Source organism: Podarcis pityusensis, assembly GCF_964106645.2.
Source record: "Podarcis pityusensis genome assembly, chromosome: 16".
NCBI classification, from domain to species: Eukaryota; Metazoa; Chordata; class Lepidosauria; order Squamata; family Lacertidae; genus Podarcis; species Podarcis pityusensis.
In genome coordinates, this window is record NC_138041.1 from 9,806,255 (window position 1) to 9,820,507 (window position 14,253).

Sequence of the window (14,253 nt, forward strand, 5' to 3'; positions counted from 1 at the left end):
AGAAATTGCACGGCGGCTGCACAGCAGCAGTGGGAGGCCCCATTAGCTAAAGTGGTGCTTCAGGTTAAGAACAGTTTCAGGTTAAGAACGGACCTCCAGAACGAATTAAGTACGTAACCAGAGGTACCACTGTACAGGGTGAGATCCCATGGTCAGAAATACTCAGAAGGGAGCCCAAGATGGAGGGGAGTTTCTTAAAGGTGAAGTCACAAATGCGGACAATTCCAACAAGAAATAAAATTGGGAGGCACCTAAAGAAAACAGTGTGGCTGCATAAGGAGCTTACAGACTGGCTGAGATTTAAGAAGGGGGTGTCTGCCCCACCCCCATGCCCCACCACTGCCCAACCATGAAAATCTGAGCTATAAACATAATTATGGACTAATGTAATTTTATGGAGTGGGGAGAAGTTTTCTTGGAAGAGTGTCATAACACCTGTATGCCTTCGTACCATTGCTTATTTCCTGCAAGTTCCTGTTCCTTTGCTAGGGACGGGGAAGAAATTTAGTTTGCATTTAAAAGCAAACCTGCTTAAGTCGTACTTTTTGACACAAGATGCGAACCGCAATGCAGCCCCTCTTCGAAATCCGCACTCCTCTGAAATTTTGCAGCGCAGTTCTCCAGCCGAGTAATGCATATGAAGATGAATACATTAGGAGAAAACATGCATGTATTAGTTGATTTTTTTAAAAAAAAATAATTAATGAATATAACCTACAAAATGCCATATATTATGCAAAAATGACTTTGCTAAAAAGGGGGGGGAGTGTTTATCGGGCACAATGGAACTCAAGGTACTTATGAATTTTCATGAGGATTTTTTAATTGCAAATTTATAGGTGTTGATGTTTATTCTTCCAGGCTCCAAGTACAAGTCCCTTGGCTGCCATAAAGGCACGCAAAATCCTTTTTCGTTCTTCTGCCATTAATCCCCACCCTACAGGAATATAAATTAAAAGTACAGCAAGTAAAAAGGATCTCACTGGTACAAAATTGATACGACTTCATGAGGACTTAAAAAAAAATTAATGAATGTGATGGGAAACTAGGACTAGGACAAAAATGGGAAATCGATAAGGGCAGGTCTACTTGACCTGATGCAAATGTTTGTGCATGAATACCAAGACACTGCAGGGCCAACAGCTTCCCACATCGCAACCTGGAGAGGTAGCAGTCCCCTTTGTTTAAATGTACAAACTCACATCTTTATCTGAGATGCCTGGAGTCCTCCTTCACGCAGCAGAGAGTTAAACTATGGAACTCACTCCCACAGGAGGCAGTGATGCAGTGGCGTTGCAAGGTGGAGGCGGGGGGGGGGCGGTGTGCCCCTGGTTCCATATTTGGGAGGGTGACAAGAAGGCACCCCGCGGCGTGCTTGCTCTGCTGCCCAGATGTGGCGGCGCGAGCAGCCACCACGCCACCGCAACCGCATGTGAAGGACCCTCCGTTCACGGCTGCAGCCACGAGCAGAGGATCCCACCACCGTCCGTACGGCGTTTGAGGGGCGCCGACAGCAAATCGCTACATACAACGCATGCACGGTGTCACACGTATGCGCTGTGTGTAGCAATGCCACACATGCGCTGTACTGATACCGCCTGAGAGCCGTATGGATGGCAGTGGGATCCCTCCACCACCGGCAGGAGCCGCTTACGGTGAGCCGGGATGGGAGGCTCCTGCTTTGCTGCTTTACAGCGAGCCAAGGAGGGGCGGACAGGAGCTGGGGCCCCCCCTCCCAGCTTCCCTCCCTCCCTGGCTCACTGTAAGCAGCTCCCGCTTTGTCACTTTACTGCGAGCCGGGGAGGGAGGGAGGGGGACGGACGAGAGCCATGGCTCCCGAGAGGACACAGTTTTGCCAGTGCCCCAGCAAAGCGTCATAGCTCCCCCCCTTCCCCCGACGGCTCAGGGTATTTGGGAATTGCGGGGGTGCGGCGCAGATTCGTAGGAAGGTGGGGCGGACATTCGGCGCCCGCCTGTGATTCCCAAGCCTACCCTGAGCTGTCGGTGTGGGAGCGGGATAACAAAAAAAAATTGTGCCCCGGGTACCACCTGGGCTTGCTACGGCACTGCAGTGATAACCACCAGCTAGGGGGGCTTAAAGAGGACTGGACAAATTCATGGAGGAAAAAGTTATTGGTGGCCGGAGGCAGTAATGCTTCTCAGTACCAGTTCCTGGAAAGCACAGGAGGGCAGAGGGCTTTTGTCTTCGAATTCTGCTTGCAGGTTTCCCACAGGCATCTGGTTGAGAGCAGGATGTTGGACTAGATGGGTCTGATCCTGCAAACTCTTCTTATGTCCTTATGGAAGTGTTTCACTGCTGCTGGACGAGGGCAGCATTGACCATGTTGGGCTGAGGGTAGCCTGGCGCTGACAACCTCTATCAGTCCTCGGGTGACCTTGCCCAAAAAGGTGCCCCTCTAAATCGTGCCCAGATTTGCCACCTGAGGCAAAGCTCTCAGGCCGCCTCGTGGCTGGACGGCTCTTATTTGCTCATCCAGCCTCTACAGAGCATGCAAAAAAGGGTACATTTGTGGGAGGGGGGAGGTTATTGTTCACGTGACACAGTAGCTCCTTATAGCATTGCTGGGAACAGGAGGTGTAAAATGTCTTTCATGGCTTTGTGGCTGGCACGCCCCACAGAAGAATTTTGGACACTTTCTCTACTTCCCTATCACCTAGATAAAATATCTGTGTGGCTTTGTATAGCTGTTGCCACACCTTGATAGAATTTTCTGGGCTACCAGTAACCATCCACCCTCCGCTCTGCTCAGAATTTCAAAGCAACGTCCCTTCACGGGTAACTGAATTGGTCCAGCACCCAATCAAAAAGCCTCTTCCTTTGCATCGGGGTGGGGAATCTTTTTGCAAAGCTTCATCCCATGCTGGACAGCCCTCCTGAGAGCTGCATCAAATGCAAACTTTTCTCTTTGTACGGTAGGCCACATAGCACTCTCTGCCCCGCATCCTGGCAAGCAAAGTGGTGTGTTCGGAGTTCAGAGGCGCATTCCAGCCAGGCAGAAACACTCAAGGAGGATGAAAAGCAGGGCTGCTGAAGGGTGTGGCCTGGGGAGAATCCTGAGGGCCAGGTGGAAAGGCCTGGAGGGCCACATTTGCCTCCCAGGCCTGAGGCCCCTCACCCCTTTCTCGCACCAACTGTACGATGGCCGATGATGACATGTGAAATATACTCGGAGTCGAGAGTGGATTTCATGCTCTTTATTCAGCTCATAGTGGTGAGGAGGAATGAAAGTCCCCCCAAAGTAACTGCTTTATATACATTATTATATACAATGGGCTGCACGTGATTGGCTAATTCCAGAATTCTCCTGTAGGCCAATCAGGTTGTGGATTCACTTCCATCTGCAACTGGATTGGGTGGCTCCTGCGGACCAATCATACTGCTGCATTGTTCTAGGACCAATCATACTGCTGCATTCTGAATCCTATTGTTCTAGGACCAATCAGACTGCTGCATTTTGGATCCTATTGTTCTAGGACCAATCAGATTGCTGCATTTTGGATCCTATTCAACTCAGTACATAACAACATGTAAGAACCAGGGGCATAGGAAGGGGTGTGTGGTGGGGGCGGTCTGCCCCAGGTGTCATCCCAGAGGGGGGTGACAAAATCCCCCTGGCGGATCACGTCGCCATGCTGGGATCGGCCCCCCCCCGGCGGATCGGCCCCCGGGTGCACGGCATGTGTGCTGCTCAGGGTGTCCTAGCAGTGAGCTCCGCCACTGGTAATAACCATACTTCCCACACCTCTAAGGAAAAGCCAGCCTCTGGTGAGAGAACAGCATACCCTCCAACATTCCTCAGATGAAAATAGTGACATTTCTCACTCCCCACCGACTGACCCTCCTCAACCCTCAATTTTTGGTCCCCTCCCCTGCACCCTGCAGAACATTTCCTATCAGAAGATGGGCAAGTGCCACTGCCACTGCGCCAATGGGGCACAGCACAGACGCCCTCCACTGTCCTAGAGAAAGACCCGCTTAATCCCGATATTAGTTATTTTTTTTTTCTTCAGTAGGTTTATACAAAGAAAAGCACACACCAATACAGTGGTACCTCGGGTTAAGAACTTAATTCGTTCTGGAGGTCTGCTCTTAACCTGAAACTGTTTTTAACCTGAGGTACCACTTTAACTAATGGGGGCTCCCGCTGCCATCGCACGATTTCTGTTCTCGTCCTGAAGCAAAGTTCTTAACCCGAGGTACTATTTCTGGGTTAGCGGAGTCTGTAACCTGAAGCATCTGTAACCTGAAGCATCTGTAACCCAAGGTACCACTGTAAATCTTTTTTAGAAAGGGGCAAGATTAGATACGGATGCCCAAAGCGTTTTTTAAAAAAATCAAGAAGAGTTTGGATTTGATATCCCGCTTTATCACTACCCTAAGAGGTCTCCCCCACAACAAACACTCTGTGAGGTGAGTGGGGCTGAGAGACTTCAGAGAAGTGTGACTGGCCCAAGGTCACCCAGCAGCTGCATGTGGAGGAGCGGAGACGCGAACCCGGTTCACCAGATTACGAGTCTACCGCTCTTAACCACTACACCACACTGACTCCTTGCTTTCCGCTCTGTGCCTCCTTTCTTCCTGCTCAGGGTGGTCCTGCCCTCTGCCTGCCCCTCAGAGCCAGTGCTTCACGTGGGCCTGGGCCTCAGCAGCAGCATCAACCTCTCCTCCCCCTCGCCTGGTCTCCAGGGGCCAAGGGAGGAGGCCGGCAGCAGCGGCCACGGAGAGGCAATGGGAGGCTCCATCATCACCGCTGCTCGGGACAAATGCTGGCTCTCCCTCCTCCCCAAATTCAGCGGCACCAGCAGGGCAAATAGGGACATTCCGGGACTAAATCAGAAGACTCTGCTCCCCTGTGTCCTATTTATTTTATTGCATTTTTATCCCACCTTTTTCTCTAAGGAGCTTAAAGATGGCGCACATGCTTCTCTTCATCCCCATTCTATCCTCACAACCACCCCCTGAGGTAGGTTAGGTAGTCTGAGAGACAGCGACTGGCCCCAGGTCACACCCAGTGAACTTCATTGCCAAGCGGAGATTTGAACCCGGATCTCCCTCCCAGGTCCAATACTCTATCCACAGTTGGCATGTGGCCCCGGACAGATTCGGAGGATGTGGGCCTTGGCAGAGGGGCTGGAGGAAAGTTGCCGACCTTCGCGGCAGGACCTCTTTCAAAGAGTTTTCTCGGCTAGTTAGGGAGGTTCTGCAAGCTGAAATTGAACAATGAAAAAACAAAGCCTGGTTTACCAGTAATGGACTGGTATGTAATCTGATCAAGTAATTGCATCAGGAATTTCATTTATATAAATATATATATAAAAGCAGGAGATTTTGTGAGCTTGCTGGGTAACCTTCTGCTCTCTAAATGAACTTTGCACATGCGGAGAAAAGGCTGAAAGAAAGGTTTGGTTAGCATAACTGAATTTCTTTTGTGTTCCTTTCAAGCAAAACCAAAAGTTGGCGTGATCCTTGAGTTTCTTGTGTGCTTTTTTTTTTTAGCCTTGGAGTTAGTCCTTCCTTGATGACGGGTGAAGGGATTTTGGTGGGGTGAAGGGCAGCCACTCTTCATGTGCTCAGAAACACTCTCTGCCTCCACTGTCGGGACATGGAGCTGCAGCCTTTTCCCATCCCCACCCCTTGACACCCCTGCCTTCTTTTCTCACTGAAATTCTGTCTTGCTTTGGTAAAGGACAGGCACCTGCAGAAACAATTTCCCACTGTTTTAGGTGATTAATGGCACCTTCTTGAGCCTTATCGGAGTCCAGGGAGACTGCCTCGAAATGCCAATTGCTGGAATCACCCGGGGGGAAAAGCTTCCCTGTTCCTCCCTATGCCCCACGAACTGCAAAACCAAAAAGAAGCAGAGGCGGTAACCTCTTCCACAGCGACTGTCTCTGAATTCCAGAAATAGATTCAGAATTTGCACAACCTGTTCAGAGACTGTGCAATCAGGAATCTTTGAGGCCGAGCGGTTGGGTGCCTTTGTAAAACGATGTTATTTACCGAGAAAACATCCCTCCGTTGCTTCGAGGGCCCTGCATTCCCTGTGGCCTTTCACTATCGATGGGCCATGGCATGATGCTGTCAGTCTCTTTGTCCCCTACCTGCCCTTCATTGTTCTTCCCTGCATGCATAACATCTTCATTCAATGGGGCAAAGAACAGGCTCTCTCAAACAGCTGCAGTGCCGTGGACAGGCTCAGGGCTGGATATAGGTTTGATGGAGCCCTAAGCTAATGAAGGTAATGGGACCCTTTATATGTCCAGCTGTCCTGTTTTTTGTGTTGAATATATTATATGCTAGGGACGCGGGTGGCGCTGTGGGTTAAACCACAGAGCCTAGGACTTGCCGATCAGAAGGTTGGCGGTTCAAATCCCCACGACGGGGTGAGCTCCCCTTGCTCGGTCCCTGCTCCTGCCAGCCTAGCAGTTCGAAAGCACGTCAAAGTGCAAGTAGATAAATAGGTACCGCTCCAGCGGGAAGGTAAACGGCATTTCCGTGCGCTGCTCTGGTTCGCCAAGAAGCGGCTTAGTCATGCTGGCCACATGACCCGGAAGCTGTACGCCGGCTCCCTCGGCCAATAAAGCGAGATGAGCGCCGCAACCCCACGACTGGACCTAATGGTCAGGGGTCCCTTTACCTTTACCTTTTATATTATATGCTATATGGTTATTTATGGACCTAATAGGTATCTAAAGCCATTTGCACATAACAAAATATTTATTTTATCAAAGTAATTTTTGAATTGAAACACAATTAAGAAGAAGTATATAAATAGTGAAATACAATTATTAAGCTCTAACTTGAAATGTTTTTTTATTCATAACAAACTTAGTAATGCAAACACATTGGCATTTGGCAATAACAAAAGTTCCTTTAGAAACACAATTTACAAAGACTCGTAACCTAGTCTCTAGAAACTTGCTGTAACATGAAATAATGCAAACTACTAATAATTATAAATAGCAGAATGTAGGCACCCTATTGCTGCCAACCTAGCAGTTCGAAAGCACGTCAAAGGGCAAGTAGATAAATAGGTACCGCTCCAGCAGGAAGGTAAACGGCATTTCCGTGTGCTGCTCTGGTTTCGCCAGAAGCGGCTTGGTCATGCTGGTCACATGACCCGGAAAAACTGTCTGCGGACAAACGTCGGCTCTCTCGGCCAGTAAAGCGAGATGAGCACTACAACCCCAGAGTCGTTCACGACTGGACTTAACTGTCAGGGTCCTTTACCATTTTTTAAGGCACCCTATATATGGAAATGAGCAAACAAGTGATATTTTAGGGAGCAGGCTAGCAGGCAGGGCCCATTTCTTACAACACAGGAGTCTACACAACACAAAACACTGTTGCTGTGTATAGCTTTTATTTTATTTGTTCTTTATCTTATATTTTGGAAATGTACATCCAGGGTTTTTTCCCTTTAAACTTTTTGGGGACCCCCAAGAGAGTGGAGCTCTAAGCTATAGCTTGTTTAGCCTATAGGTAAATCCGGCACTGGATGGGCTGGATACAGAGGGGAGGTGGAAGGAACCAGCCCGGGGAAGGCAGCTCAGAGCCTGGAGACTGGTGGTGGGACAATGAGAAGAAGACTGGGAGCAGAATGCGTCAGAAGCTGAAGAGGCAGCAGGGTTTAGTGAGCAGGGAGAGTCTCTGGCAGAGAGCAGTTCAGAATCAGAGGCAGGAGAGGAGGGAGGCCAAGAGGCAGGGCTGAGTCCGGCTGGTGAAGAAGCCAGAGGGGTCTCAGCCTCCAACAAGTTCCCCTCTCCCCTAGTGTCCCATTTCCCCCTTTTTCTTTCAAACATCCTCTTATCTCCTTCCATCATTACTTCTCTTCCTTCCTCTCTGCCCAGCAGGCTGACAGGAAAGAAAAAGATGCTTTTTCTCCGGAAGCCTGAACCGATCACTTTTGAAATTAGGCCGAGGGCCACATGTGCCCCCAGGACTCCAAGTTGCCTACCCTTTCCTATACCCTTTCCACAAACCCAGTGGGCGCTCTTAACTGCTGAGCCTGCGCACGGCGCACCCCAAAGTCATTCTGTTTGCTGCAAGAACACAGGAGCGGAGAAGAACCTTTACAGAAGGAGGAAGTATTGCCAGGCAGTTTCCCCTTATTTCGAGCACAGATGCTGCTGCTTTTATTTCATGTTTATTTCATTTTTATGGTCTGTTTATGGTTTTATGTTCTCTCCAGGCCCACTGTTTATATTATGGCGAAATGGCCAGTAAAATAACAGCAGTGTTGAGGCATGGAAGACTTTATTTGCTCAGTCAGACCAAGTTCTGTCTAGTCCAGAATCCAGATTCACACTGACAGATTCTTCCTAGATCACCCACAGCTGTTCTTCACTGACCCGCCCCCCCCAGCCCAAACTGTTTTCTGGAGGTAGAATGCTTCTGGGTAGAGAGGCTCTGTCTTCAACTATTATGATGACTAACAGATACTGATAGACTGGCGTGCCATGGAAAAAGACCAAAGTTTCGTTTGCCCAAGCACCCTGTCTCTGACTGGGGACAGGTGCCTGCTTCTGGAAAGCTCATGAGCCAGGCAGAAGGCTGAGACAGCTCTCTCTCTCTCCCCCCCCCCCCCCGCACAAAAAAAGAAATAAATTGTTTGACCTCTAGTTTGGGAAGGGAGCTGCCAGCATGCCAGGAAACAGAGGCAGAGGAGTGGGGCAGCAGTGGGAAAAATCGCTCTATTTTCTGCCACACCCCTCTGCAAACACATGATGCATGGGAAAAATGAACAGCAGCTACCAAGAGAAAGAAGGATCTTGCGGTGGCTCCTTGACGTACACTTTCTTTTCCTTTGTCGTGACTAAATCTGCCACCGCCCTCCCAGGGCTGCAAAACATTAACAGATTAAGTATGAGTCCTTCAGGGTCCCTACTACAATTCTATGATTCTATAATGGAGAGGATAAACCAGTCACCTTTCAACTCCTTCCAGCCCCGTGGCAAGCCAAGTTAAATTTCATCCCTTCTAGGAAGAGGAAGTAAGATCAAGGGCGTTGAAAATAAACAAATTTAAAAAACCAATAAAGGGAACTTAAATTCTATAGATGCTATTTTTAGGCAGCTAGGTGGATGATCTCATTTCAGTAATAAATCTTTTTCACACAGTGCCTTTCCTTGTGAGAGTGTCACGGTGTGTCAGAGTTACGTTTGGGTGGCAGCTGGATCGCTGCCACATATTTTGCTGCTGCTTCACCCGGCCAGCGCATAGTTAAACTACGATGTTCCCTCCCATGAGATGTAGTGAAAGCCGCTAACTTGGAGGACTGGAAAAGAGGAACCCTGGAGGAGAATGGTAGAATTGTTGGAAGGGACAGGGGGTCATCTAGTCCAACCCCCTGCGATGCAGGAACATGCAGCTATCTCACATGCAGGGATCGAACCTGCAACCTCGACGTTATCAGCACCACGCTCTCGCCGACTGAGCTATCAGTATTCGCAGAAAGGCATCGGTGGACTAGATGCCCCTTTGGGTCCCTTCCAACTCTACAATTCTACGGCGCAGCTCCTTTATGGATCCTTTCTGGGCCCGCCTTCCTCTGCTTTCTCCTCCCTTGAGAGAGTTCAATCCAAACTCCTTAGAGCTCTCCTACAAGCCCCCAGATGTGTTTCAAATGCATGGGTTAGACTAGAAATGGGGATGATGAGAGTCGAGGCTTATATCCACCTAACATCAGTCTATAAATGGCTGACATTGAATTTGCTCCCCCGAGGAATAGCCCCACTGATCCTCTGCAGCCAGTTCCAGTCAGGCTGGCAGACAGCCGTCCTGACCCCCCTTCAGAAACTGGGTTTTGCCCCTCGAGCCCTTCTAAGTCATAGACACCAAGAGACAACAGGACTGCTCAAGGTGCCCCGACTATAAAATTGGAGAAATCGAGAGAGATATAGCCACACTGGCAGCATATCTCTGCTTTCTCATATCCAAAAATGCAAGAAAGGCTTTTACACTTGCCAGAAGCTCGGCTCTGCCCTCGCCGTTCCTGGAAGGATCCTTTAAAAAAGTCCCATATGCTCAGAGACTTTGCACCTCTTCATTGGGGGAGATAGCCCAGAGTACTTGTTCTTTAGATGTCCCTTTTATGAAGAGGCACGAAGTGAGACCATTGATCCCCTGCTGGTGAGGCTCGCTGACCTCGCAGAAAAGCAAAAATTTGACCTTTTCTTGTTAGGCAATGATCATAAGACGACCCGGATGGTCGCCAGATTCTGTGTACAGATCTGTAGGCACAGACCATCTCCCGACTCAAACTAGTTCATTAAGAAAATCCCCAAACTCGGTTCCAAGGGTGACTCTGGGTCATCTCTCTGCAGTAGCTTTTCTTAAAGTTTTAAGTGTCTATATGCTTATCGCATTTATAAATTTTAAATTTATTGTTCTACATTGTTTTAAATGTTTGTTTTCCTTCTGGGATTGTACCCCCAAGTGTGTTTTATAAGCTGGTCTCCGACCGTAATAAATTATATGTCTATCTTCTACAGTGGAGAAGAATAGGGGAAAGTCTCCCTCTCTCGTAAACACAGGAAATGGCAGACATCCAATGATGGAAGGTTCAAGACACCGTGAGCTCCTTTTTAGTGGGATGGAAATGCAGCAAATTAATAGCAAGGCTATTGAGGGAGACCAGCCACCAGGGCTGTGTCCAGCCCCCGCTGGGAACGGGCGCATGCGAATCCTGGCTCGGGTCTGAGCCTCGTGCGTGGAAGATCATGGGCTCGTACAAAGGGCAAGGAGTCCAGAAAGTGCACGGAACACTTAATCATACCTGTCTGGGGACGGCGGAGGGAACAGGAGTCAGAATAAATAAAAGAACCTTGTTAAAACATTTCAAGACCAGTCTCTGTATCACCCAGAGGCCCTTTCCACACCCATTGCAAATATGAGATGAATAAAGCGATAAAAGTGTGAGCTCCAGAGTCTTTTGACGTCACAGCGCAGCCAAATTTGAGGGGGAAACATCGTTCGGCTGTTATGGTTGGGCAAGACGGGTCATTGAAATTTAACAACCCAAGCGCCTGAACTGAAGGGAGGGAGCAAAGTAGCTTGCAAGGACACCTTTGGTTCCCTGCCCCCCCCCAATAATTTTTTATTAGTTTTCAAACAATTCAACGAATTCAATTTCAATGCAATATTCCCTTAAGATTTTGACTTCCCATCCTTCCTTCCATGATGTTTCTATTCAAATCTTTCATCTACAGTACTGCCATATATGTAATATTTAAAGCATAATAATAATCATATTTTTATTATTTATACCCCACCCATCTGGCTTGGTTTCCCCAGCCACTCTGGGCGGCTCCCAACAGAGGACTAAAAACAGAATAAAACTTCAGACATTAAAAACTTCCCTAAACAGGGCTGCCTTCAGATGTCTTCTAAAAGTCAGGTAATTGTTTATTTCCTCGACATCTGATGGGCGGGCGCCACTACAGAGCACATAAATCTTACATTGCATTCCTTTATCATTCTCATTCCTTTGCCTATATTTCAAGTCCTGTGTGATTTCATTTGACTATAATATTTTCTTAGCTAATCAGAAAAGGGTCTCCGTTCTTCCGCACGTGTTTCTCCTTTGTGGTTTCTTATTTTCGATGTCAGTTTCTCCATCTCCACATAGTCCAATGATTTCAAGGTCCGCTCCTCTTTCATTATTGGAACTTCTTTCCATTTATGTGCGTATAGAATTCTGGCTGCTTCGGTGGCACACATAAGCAATTCAACCAGGTTTTGGGGGGACCTTTGCTATCGGCTCAGCTCTTGCGACTTTCGCTCAAGGGTATGGCACCCCCCACCCGAGGGATGCGTTCCCTTCTGGGCAGACGCCCCGTGATCACATGGCCATGGTGGGCAGGGCCATAGAAAAAAGGGGCGGAGCAAACCATGTGAATTTTGTAGAGGAGGCTGATTTCAACACAAACACACACAAACCCCCCAGATAGAGAGGCTTGGAAGGGCCGCATTCGGCCCTCCAGGCCTGAGGTTCTTCACTGCTGGAGGAGCTTCGCAGGGGAAATCTCCAAAGGGTCAAAACAGTGCAAGAGAATTCTTGCATTGCATTCCCTGTTTCTTTTAAGTGAAGGCTCCGGTTATAATATTTTGGCTCCTCTGTTCCATTCCTTGATGCTCCCTTTGTTCTTTGGCATCCACAAAGTTTTCTGGCTACAGCCCTGAACTGCCTTTTCCCCAAAACAACCTTTCTGTTTTGCAAAACTCGAGAGATCCACACCACAGGGATGGGCCGATCGGTCCGTTTCGGTTTCTCCTAACTTCTCTTTGTTCCGGGTTTAATTTAATTCCAGCACGTATCTGCATCGATTTGTCAGTTTCATTTCCAAGGGTCCTCATGGAAACTTGCCAGCATTTTAGCCCCGGTTTCTCCAAAATTATATGTGTTTCTATGCACTATTCTGCCTAATGTACACAATTTTCACAAGCAGTTTTCCCTAAGTGTGGCATGTTATTTCCACTAATACATGCGTTTTGAAATGCACGCTTTCCCCTAATATGCACTATTTTTTAATTTCAGTTCGCAGAGAACAGAGGGGACAATTATAACAAGAAACGAAAAATAAAATATGAAAAGCAGAAGTGAAAAACCATGCAAATTAGTACAATCGCATACAAAGTCCAAATCATCAATGGTGGAGGGGTGGGTGGGAAGGTGAGAATTGAAGTTGTCTCCATATATGGAAAACATATTGGAAGTATTTGACTTCCATGCATAGTTCCAGGTTTGCCAGGCTGATGTACCCATTTTTTTGCAGACCTTTTTTGATTGGAGAGCTGCATTACAAATTTGGAGGAGTATGTAGAAAGAGAAGCTTTGAAGCTTGGTAAGATTCCAGTCCTCATGGTGCTAGACCTCATGGTTCTATTCCTGCATTGCAGCGGGTTGGACGAGTTAACCCTTTGGGATCCCTGCCAACTCTACAATTTTAGGCTTTTATTCAAGAGGTGGACTTATAAAGGATACTAGGAAACTGCCTTGTAGAAAGTCAGAGCTGTGCTCCAGCTAGCTCAGTATTGTCGACACTGACTGGCAGCAGCTCTCCAGGGTTTCAGATATGGAGCCTGGAAATGCCGGGAATTGGAACCTGGGACCTTCTGCATGCTGCATCCACTGAGCCTTTTCCCAAACACCAGTTTTGGGGTGTCCTCTGAATACCAGTTACTGCAGAGAGAGCTCAGCCTTTGCAGAAGGGAAGGGGGGAAAGAGAGTGATCCTGAGCATGCACAGAGTGTTTTGCACTAAGAACTCCTGCCAGCCCAGTTCCAGACTGGTTTGAGCCCCTGAACCTGCCGCTTTAGAAAGCCAGCACTGCCGGGACCCTCCCAAGTCCAAGGCCCCAGACCCCCCAGCACCTAGTACAGGCTTCCTCAACCTCAGCCCTCCAGATGGTTTTGGCCTACAACTCCCATGATCCCTAGCTAGCAGGACCAGTGGTCAGGGATGATGGGAACTGTAGTCTCAAAACAGGTGGAGGGCTGAGGTTGAGGAAGCCTGGCCTAGTTGTTGTTGTTTAGTCGTTTAGTCGTGTCCGACTCTTCGTGACCCCCTGGACCAGAGCACGCCAGGCACTCCTGTCCTCCACTGCCTCCCGCAGTTTGGTCAAACTCATGCTGGTAGCTTTGAGAACACTGTCCAACCATCTCATCCTCTGTTGTCCCCTTCTCCTTGTGCCCTCCATTTTCCCCAACATCAGGGTCTTTTCCAGGGAGTCTTCTCTTCTCATGAGGTGGCCAAAGTCTTGGAGCCTCAGCTTCAGGATGTGTCCTTCCAGTGAGCACTCAGGGCTGATTTCCTTAAGAATGGAGAGGTTTGATCTTCTTGCAGTCCATGGGACTCTCAAGAGTCTCCTCCAGCACTGTAATTCAAAAGCATCAATTCTTCGGAGATCAGCCTTCTTAATGGTCCAGCTCTCACTTCCATACATCGCTACTGGGAAAACCATAGCTTGAACTATACGGACCTTTGTTGGCAAGGTGATGTCTCTGCTTTTTAGTACATCCACCCATATTTCCAAATATACACAGACCTTCCTGGAACAAGCACACAATCCCGGTGGCACTTTCTACATGGCCGGGGCTGCAGTGCCACCTCCTGGCTATTCCTTGCCAGCAACTTAGCTGGGCAACGGCTCGGCCTGAAATTTCTAAGCGGCACCTGAGCATCCTGAAAATGCATTTTTCAGCTTGAGGGCCACATTTCCTTCTGCACA